Source organism: Epinephelus moara, chromosome 23, assembly GCF_006386435.1.
Source record: "Epinephelus moara isolate mb chromosome 23, YSFRI_EMoa_1.0, whole genome shotgun sequence".
Lineage (NCBI taxonomy): Eukaryota > Metazoa > Chordata > Actinopteri > Perciformes > Serranidae > Epinephelus > Epinephelus moara.
In genome coordinates this window covers 30,909,143-30,919,389 of record NC_065528.1, presented here as the reverse complement: position 1 = coordinate 30,919,389, position 10,247 = coordinate 30,909,143, and the positions used below count along the sequence as shown (strand labels likewise).

The 10,247-nt window shown below is 38.1% G+C and overlaps 1 protein-coding gene across 1 annotated transcript in view; it reads left to right on the top strand.

Annotated features, from left to right (window-relative positions):
* Positions 1-10,247, top strand: part of abcc9 (ATP-binding cassette, sub-family C (CFTR/MRP), member 9) — a 555,625-nt gene that overhangs the window by 129,378 nt on the left and 416,000 nt on the right. The gene's annotated exons all lie outside the window — the stretch shown is intronic.

Sequence of the window (10,247 nt, the reverse complement as noted above, 5' to 3'; positions counted from 1 at the left end):
TATATATATATATATATATATATATGTATACATACATTTATTTTTTTTTGGTAGATTGGCTTATGGGGTGATTTTGAAGGACTAATTAAGTTAATCTTCTATAAGTGTTATCTTCCTTTCAAAGCTGGCATATTAAATGGATATTAAAACACTTTAAAACTTACACCTCAGGAGTTCTTACCTGTCGGGATCCTTCGGGAAACGGTGGAAGGCCAGGTGCGGGGTGTTCCACTGATAGTTGTTGCAGTTAATTACACTACACTGTTTTCTTTTACTTTTTTTCTCCTCTCTCCTTGACATCTTGCATGTTGTCTGGGTGCAACACTCCAAGCTCAACAGTCCAAAATGGCGGCAGCGCCCCTAATGGCTGTTGGCAAAAATTCAACGGAGCTTCGCCTCTTGGTATCCATGCTCGTTGCTCAGAGTAAATTAAAGCAAAAAACCCCAAAGAAATTAGGAACTGGCTCGTTCACTCTAATGAGCCGGTTCACTCGTTCACTCTAAAGAGCTGGTTCATAGACTCGGCTCGTTCGCGAACGTCACATCACTAGTGGGTCCATTCTGTATGGATCTCAAGTGTCTCATCATGAAGGTAGAAGATGTCTGGTATCTTTGATAAAATGTCACAGACAAAGGCATGTGTATGTAAAAACGTAAGAATACATGTCTTAAGGTGCATTTCAGCGTTGAACCACACCGACATGGGCTGCAGATGTTCACCAACGGCCCAGGCTCGACTGATGGCTGACCTTGGCTTGGTGTGCCAGGGCCTTTAAGGTCAAAGTCAGGCCGTCAGTGAGCGTCTGTTGCCTTAGTTTTTGCGGTGTCCCGCACCGTTGGCACTTCGGCGTCAGCGGCTTTTCAGCCGATAGTTGAATCGGCGGCGGCGGAGCTTATCGGCGAGAGAGATCACTCTGATTGGCTGTTCAGGTTTTATTTCCTGGCCCCTGTAGCGAGTGAATCTGCCTGTAGAGAAACCGGGGCTAACCGGTGCTTCCTCCTCAGGCTCCACTTCCCGCTTTAACCTGAATAGCCGCAGCATGACCGGAGGGAAGCACAGCCAGTTAGCCTCCGCTAGCCTCCCAGCTAGCCTCCCAGCTAGCCCCCCGGCTCTCCGTTTGGATCCAAACACCAAGTAAGTTCAGAAACAGAAACAGTTTGATCAGAGAATCGTTAATGGGCTGTGTCCGGAATAAATGTGTTGTCATGGTTACGCGTTTTAAATTGAAAACAGCTCTGAATATCGGTTTGAAACTGCTCATGATGTTCTAACCGTTCACCACTGTGAAAGAGACGATGGAGGGCAGCTATAAGAGCCGTAAGGTGCTGGACGAGACGGAGCGGGACATGGAGGCCACCGTCCCTGACAGGATGAGACAACCTGTAAGTCACCTGCTCAAACGAACACCTGGTAGCTCCCCGTGGATTCTGTTTTACTGTGAAATATTCAGGTTACAGGAAGCATTAGCTCTAACGGTTAGTTATGAGACGTTTGCACGGGCGGGTTATGAGACAACGGGCCCCACCACCTCTCCTACAGAGGAGCGAATGTTAGATACACACTTTGTGGTGGTTTGCGTCTTTTTGTTGTTGTTTTGTGTCTCTATGTAGTCATTACGCATATCTCTGTGGTTTTGTGTAGCTTTGTAGTCATTTTGTGTCTCTTTGTGGTTGTTTTTCCCCTTATCATAGTCATAAGTCTCTGTGGCTTTTTTTGTAGTCATATTTATCTCTTTGTGGTCTTTTTGTGTCTCGTGGGTTTGTAGTCGCTGTAAGTCTCTTTGTGTCTCTTTGTAGCTTTTTGTGGTCATTTTTTGTCTCTTTGTGGTTGTTTTACCCCCTTATCATAGTCATAAGTCTCTTTGTGTCTCTTTGTAGTCATTTTGTGTCTCTTTGTGGTTGTTTTTCCCGTTTTCATAGTGATTAGTGTCTTTGTGTCTCTTTGCAGCTTTTTTGCAGTTTTTCGTAGTCTCTTTGTGGTTGTTTTTCCCCCTTATCATAGTCATAAGTCTCTTTGTGTCTCTTTGTAGCTTTTTGTGGTCATTTTTTGTCTCTTTGTGGTTGTTTTCCCCCTTTCATAGTCATAAGTCTCTTTGTAGCTTTTTGTGGTCATTTTTTGTCTCTTTGTGGTTGTTTTCCCCTGTAGCTTTTTGTGGTCATTTTTTGTCTCTTTGTGGTTGTTTTCCCCCCTTACCATAGTCATAAGTCTCTTTGTGTCTCTTTGTAGTCATTTTGTGTCTCTTTGTGGTTGTTTTTCCCCTTTTCATAGTGATTAGTCTCTTTGTGTCTCTTTGCAGCTTTTTTGCAGTTTTTCGTAGTCTGTTTGTGTCTCTCTGATTTCTTTTTGTCTCTTCGTGGTTGTTTTCCCCTTTTCGTAGTCTGTTTGTGTCTGTTTGCAGCTGTTGTGCATCTTTTTGTAGTCATCTTGTTTCTCTTTGTGGCCATTTATGTCCCCTTCTGGTCGTTTAAAATCTCCTCCCAGTCGCCACATGTTAATTTCAGTGATATTTTGTTGGTGAAGGCCAGGGGGGGGGCCCTGACACTTTTGACCTCTGAGCCTGTGTCCAGTAGGCCCGTCCATCAATCCATCCATGTACATCTGGATATTGTTTAACGGGAGATCATTTAAACCAAAACATTTCAAAGTGTAGCCTACACAGGCTTATTGTCTTTGAATCCATTTAGCAGTATGGATTTGTCATGAAAGGTTTTTGGATCATAAACATCTAAAAAAAGGCTTAACGAACTGCTTGAACCGTCCCACACATCCCTTACTGTAATATATACTCAGTCTCTCTCACTTAAAGGCTTTAATTTGCCTTCATTAAATGTTTTAGGGCTTGACTTTTGTAAAAATCCAGTTCAGTTGTTTTAACACTTCAATAATTCAGATTAGTTTAATATGAAAAGTTTGTGCTGAACATTTACAGGTTAGACCCACATCTATTTCTATCTTTGTAAAAGTTAAAAGCCAGAAGCTGCAGTTAAATGTGTCCAGTGCAGCAGACATTAAACTGTGTTTCCCTTCCAGCTGATACAGGCTCACCTGGCCCAGGTGTCTCAGAGGACCGCCATGGAGTTACCTGAGCTGGTCTTCCAGTCGCTGGTCCTGGCTCAGATGACCAATCTGCAGACTCGAGACTCTCCCTTGGATTCAGCCAGTAAATCCAGCGAAGAGGAAGAGAGGAGTCAGAGCAAAGGCAGCAGGTAGGAAGATCCACCTCTCACTCAGACTCACTCACCCCGATACACAGCAGGTCACAGTTAGGGCTCATTTATTCTCTCTGTAAGCCCAGTTCAGACCAAAGATTCACTACGTAATGAGTTGAAAAAGGCAACTTCGTTCTAAAACCAGCCGCCAGCAATTTGACCAGCTGAGTCACAGGTGACACCATCAACCAGCGGTTTCTTCTCGTCTCGTGAATCTTTAGTCTGAATTGGTCTTTACGAACGACAACAGATGCACCCCTTTCAAAAGTTGTAAACGTCACTGCCTTCATACTTCATACATGTCTTCATCGTCATCTACGGTCGTATCTCACTTGAACTACACTACACTGCCTCTGCTCCATTTCCTCTGTATCCATAAGCTCTAACAAAACGTGCACAAATACGGACAGAAGGGTGTATCCATGTCCGTGACCATATACGTATCAAATGTTGAGCACAAATAAGCCGCGTGGGTGCATTCGCCCTTTGGATGGCATTTTGTTTCTAGGGGCCCTCACCACATCTTTGCTAAAGCCTCAGAAAGGACACCAAGTGGGATAAATCAAAATGATCTTTATATGTGTGGAGCCAGGAAACAGTCCTAAATAGACCCCAAATCCTAAATCATCCTACAGCGTGTCTATTAATATCTTATCTTATCTTATCCAACTTACTAAGGCTTAATTTAATAACTTATAGCAAGAAAATAAAATGCATTAGATTTGAAAACTAGATATTTTATTGTTTATTTGTATCATAAACCAATGTCACACACCACAGCTTTTATAACCTAAGCTGATCTGCACTGTCTGTCCCTAGATGGGCCTTTTAAAATACATAAAACATTTGTACTGGAAACAGTACGTTTAAGACGCGTGATCAAACCAATCAATAACTGTTTGTTTGTTTGCAGATCCTCCCGTTTGATGCAGGTGGAGGGACCAGTGACCGACAGCTCTGCTTCCATGAATTCCTCAGGCACTGATGGAAGTCACAAGACAAGTGTGGACGCCCAGGAGGGCGGTGTTCTGCATGGCGGGGCGGTTGGTTCATGGGGGTCCAGCGTCGAATGCTCGGGAGGTTTCCTTTATGACTTTTATCTCCCTGGACAATGCCAGCCACTAACATAGCAGAACCCTCCTACCTACTAACTCCTCCCTTCCTCATCCTGCCATCCTCTCCAAGGAAGACATATGAAAATAAATGATTCAGTGTCATCAGCATTTGAAATTGTTTTAGTATTTTATTGACTAAAAGATTCATCATTTCAGGTGAGACACCCACGATTCTTTCAGGCTCTGGGCTACTTTGCTTCCATAACTTGACTTCTCTCAGATTCATGGGAGAAAAACAAAAATACAAAATACACATTTGGGTGTTTTGTTTTGGGGTTTTTTTGTTCTGGAAATGTATTCAAAAAGCACATATTTAATTAAATAATGCTTCCTTTATATGTTTTAATATAAAATACATATTTTTGTTATAAAATGTATATTTACTGTAATATAAATTTAATATAACTTATATTAAATATCTTATATTTAAAATATAAATTATTGTAATATAAAAAAATATAAAATTGTTTACATATTTTAATATCAAATTTTAATATGATATTTAATAATATATATTTGTTATAAAATGTATATTTAATATAGTATAGACTTCATATAACATTATATTAAAATATTTTATGTTTAAAATATAAGATATCTTAATATAAAAAATATAAAATCGTTCACATATTTTAATGTCTTAATATAATTAATCAACTAGTTTAATGAAAGTTTCATGTGATATCTACTAGTTAAAAGTTTTACCCTAAAGATCAATTTTCATTTCATTTTTATTTATTCAGGAAAGGAAATGTAATTGACCCTTGGCTAAGTCCTGCCGCCGGACACAGACTGGCCAATCATAACGTAGCGTCAGCCGGCTCAGAACAGGGTCCAACAACAACACAGCTGTGCTCCATTGACTCTAATGCAGTTGTTTCAGATTTCCTTCATTTTCAGGCTGGTTTTGTGGATTTGGAGCTAAATGTTGTGCCTGGGGCACGTCGTGTGTTAATGATACTCGTTACCTGGAGAGGTTGGAAAAATTAAAAGATCAGAAATAATAAATACAATAAAAGAAATAATGTAAAATAAATATGTATAGTTGTTATTTGACTTTATATGTTATAAGACTTATACACTAAAGGTTTCAGGTTTCCTGGAAATTTGGCACCAACAATTTTATTTTTGCATTATTTTAGACAAAATTCACACTGCTGAGCATCATCAGGAATCATCACTGATCTCTTCTACATAAAGTAATGATACCAGTGAAGTCACAGATGTCCATAATGTGTTCCCTGCAGATGTCGAGCCGATGCTGGTGATTGGAGAAGATGACTCCTCTGAATGGAGCCTTAACCTGGACCAGGAGGACTCAGGGACCATCTACATCAAAGAAGAACCAGAGGATCAGTGTATCAGTCCGGCTGGTAGGCAGTGCTTTGTTTTGGATTGACTTTCTCTGTGGAGCACAGGTTCAACAGGACTGCAGCAAAGCAGCAGCTAGATCAGATGCATGGTGAAGTTATCTGTACCTAGCCTCAGTTTTTACTGCTGAGTAACTTTAAATCCTCTGAGAACTTATAATGTTACATATTTATTTACAACATAAAATATTTAGGACTAAATAAGCCACAATAACAATTAAAGATTAAGAAATAATGTGAAATAAATATCTATGACTCTCAATTTCTTTAAAGAAGATGATTCCTCTGAATTGAGATCCAGCCTTGACCAGGAGGACCCAGGGACCCTCCACACTGATGAAGGACCGGAGGAACACCTGAGAGTCCACACAGGAGACAAACTGTATAGCTGTGGTGTCTGTGGGGAAAAAATTAACACGAAGGGATAATGTGAAGAAACACGAGTCCACACAGTTTAGAGAATGTTTTGTTGCGATGTTGATGGTGAAAGATGAGGGTAGGAATTGTAGTGTTAAATTTGATTCTAATGATTAACAACGTAAATATGTTGAAGCATGACAATGTTTCACTTTTGTCTTCCTCTTGTTTTTGGTGTAAAATAATTCAAATGTTCCAAAGTTTGAACATACAGTAGGTCTATGATGGAGGACATAAAGATGAAGCCAAAGACATTGGCATAAAGCATTTATCTCTATTCAAAATGAATGTAACATCCAATCAATCAACATATTGTTATACAAGGATTCCTATGATATCCTACAAATGATTGCCTCACAAATGATGTCCTGTACTCATCATCAAGTTACAGAGGTCTGGTTTAGACTAGGGAAGTCACTGTGGTTAGGTTTAGGCAAAGAAACATGGTGAAGCCGTACCGTAAAATGACTTAAAGTTCACTCAAAGTAAACTTGATTCCGAACACCTGTCTCCAGGGGAAAGTCCTGTGTTTTGTTACCCCTCCGCCACTCTAACCTGCCTCCTAACTGGTCTGCACTTGCAATGAAACTAAAAACATTAAAGTAAAAGAAACTAAAATAAAGTGGCACCAAACTGGTAACTTGGTCACAACATTCTACAGGAAACACAAACATTGACTCTGCAAAAGGTCAAGACTGCCATTCTTCAAAACACATGAGGGCAGGATGTACACAGTGTTCTTCTCACTGTTTATATGATTTGATGAGTTTTAGTCACGTCTTAGCTGCAGTCTTAAGCTAGCTAGCTAACTACAGTCAGGGATGGGCAGTATTTCTATTACTTGTATTTAAAATACGTATTTCAATTACATTTGAGTATTTTGTAATTTGTATTTGAGGCCTATAAAAAGCAAATGTAATTTGTAACAAAATACTTTTGAGTGGAGTAATTTTATATTTAAAATACTCAAAATACTTTCTCCACGAATCAAAAAACAAAAATAATAGGCCACACATTCTTATAATGTTGGATGTAACAATATTTATTACTTATTTTTTCTCTATATTTTTTATCTATATGGTTTTTTTTAAACCTGGGCCATTCAATGTGCCCTTCAATGACCTAGTGGTCTGTTTTACTGGACTGTGCATAACATAGGAAATTGCATGTTGTTGTGGTTGATGCTTGGGATGAGTATGCTACAAATGAATTGCCTCACGTGGGATCAATAAAGTTGTCTGAATCTAAATCTGAATCAATAATATTTTAGGGTAGCCTACACCAAATTGTGAGAAAACAAGCGCAAATTTGCTACTATCACGCCATTAATGGATGAATCATGGTTGATCTTTCTGGCATAGTTACTTGTCGTCTCTAATTGCAGCATGTAAATTTTGAGCATTTATGGTCAAGGACTTTTTGAGTTATTCACAAAAAGATTTGAATCAGTTAGTATAGCGCCAACTACGGACGAATCGTGGGCATTCTTTCTGGTTTAGGTACTCATGGTCTCTAGTTGCAGTATGCAAATTTTGACCTTTTTTGGTCAAGGACTTTTTGAGTTATTCACGAAAAGAGCTTTGTGGACTGACTGACCGACCAACCAACCGACTGACAGTGACCTATAGAACTGCTAAAAAGAGAAAGAAAAAAGTATTTTCTGTATTTGAAAATACAAAATACATGTATTTTATTTTGATACATTTTCTGGCACCAGTATTTTGTATTTTATTTTGATGCAGTTATTTGAGGGGTATTTTGCATTTTCTATCAAAATACATTTTGATGTATTTTTGCCCATCTCTGACTACAGTCAGTGACAGTTTCAAAACCGAACATTGTATAACAATCTAGTTATAGTCAGGCACTTTTTCATTGTTTGTTTTTGTGCTTTAGGTTTTCTTTTGGTGACATTTTCGTTAAATTATATCAAGTAGCATCTGACTAGCTTAAATTAACTTAGCGGTAGCAGCTAATGTTAGCTAGCTAACTGTAGTTTGTGACAGTTAAAATTTGAACCAAAATTGTATCGTCAGGTCATTGTTTGTTTTTTTGTGCTTTGGACTTTCTTTTGGTGAATTTTTTTTATTTTATGATTTACATACTGTGTCTTGAGTTTCGGATGCAAAATCCAGCTCTATAGAGAGGTCAATAATGAACTTTATCACATGAATTATTCTGTCACAGTATGGACAAACATGTAGTAGTTGTTGTATAAAGTTGTAAAAACACATGAGGGCAGGGTGTACATGTGAATAAAGAACTGACATTGATAAACCATCATTGTCATTTTTGGACAATTTTGCACAAAACTGCTACCTTTACAACAAACTGCCCAGGTCCTTAATTTAAATTCAGATATATTTCTGTTTATGTGATAATTTTTATATTTTTATTGTAGTTTTCTTCAGTTATGTACGTACGTTTCTTGATTTTTGCAATACTTCCTTTTTCTAAATTTTTTCTGTCTTTAGGTTTGTGTCAAACACCAAAACCCTGACGCAAATTGAATGATACTATTACTTTAGTACTTTATGATACTAATGAGCAAATTGTAGCATGTAATAGATGTTACTGAAGACCTGAAGCCCTTTGTCCATGGGGAGTTTGTGCTGTACTTGTGAGTGCATGAAGGATTTCTTTAGCCCACATAAACAGTTATACTATATATATCTATATCTATATATACAAAATAGTTATTTGATTGTTTAAACTTATTTCATTATCGTGTGCATTTATCTGTTTGTATTATTTTTCTATCGTTTAAAATATGCGAATGAAAAAACATTTTTCTGAGTTTATAAATAGCGGAGGTCACATCCGGTCACTTCCGGCCGCCATCTTAGTTTGGAGAACTTGGAAAGCGGGCTTAAAACAGTGAAAGGGAAAAAACTCTAAAAACCGAGAAAAGAGCGACTGAGGGCTTTGGAAATACTTCCCGAACTGTGGTAAGTGTTGTTTAATAGCGTTTTGTGTTCACGAAAGATGCCCATTGATTGATATAGTTCAGAAAAATTAAGAAGATAGCGCGTCGTCCACCGTCCGTAATGCTAAGGTTAGCTAGCGTTAGCCGTTAGCCCGAACAACATTTACGGGAAGTGATTAGTGGCGCTCATGCACTTTTCATTGGGTGAAAGCTTTCCTCACTGCCGACCTGCTGCTTGTGCTTACATGATTAATGTGTCGTCGCATTTCTACAGTATGTTTTTCCTCGCTAAATGTCAGTAACGTTAAGTTTCTGCTGTTGGTGTTTGTGGTTACTAGCTAACTTCCGGCTTTTCTGCTGCACATCTTGTTTGTATGCAGTAACATTGGGCTGAGATTTCACTTAATATCTGCACTGTTGACTTGCTGTTCTTCTCCTGACTGCTGGTGGATGATTGATGTACGTTTCAGGTTGCTTAGTTTGCTTTATTATGCAGCTGGCTGCATTTGTGGGTTTTATTTACCAGGTGTCATTGGATTGTAAAATAATGTGGTGTAGCAGATGAGCACATTTCTTAGTGATGGAACTATAATGGTCATGTTAATAAGTATGAGTAATCATGTTTATGTTGGGTTGAATTGGTCTTTAGCATTATGCCTCCCAGTGGTGTTGTTTTTCCAATGTTTTGTGATCTATAAATTACTGGTGGTAGTAGAGCCAATTAACAGAATGACAGAACAAACAAACAATAAATAAGTTGGCAGAAGAAAGAAAATAGATTTAGGTAACATTTGGGTTTAGTTTATTTATTTATTTGCAAATACATGTACAGTAAAGACAGGAGAAAAGAAATTAAAAGTTGAATCAGAATAAGAAATACTTTACTGATCCCCAAGGGGAAATTTAAAAAAAACAACAAAGTATTTCTGATATTTCTGAAAACATTGTGCCGGAGAGATTAGAAGTAAAAAATGGCTTATGAAGATACCTCCTAGGGGTGGGAATCACGAGAGAGGATCCACAATACTATATTATCACGATTCTGAAGTCGCAATGCAGTATTATTGCAATTTTAAATATGTTGCGATATGCTCAGTATTGTGATAAAATATATATAATTATATATATATATATATACAGTGGTGTGAAAAAGTGTTTGCCCCCTTCCTGATTTCTTACTTTTTTGCATGTTTTCCACACTTAAATGTT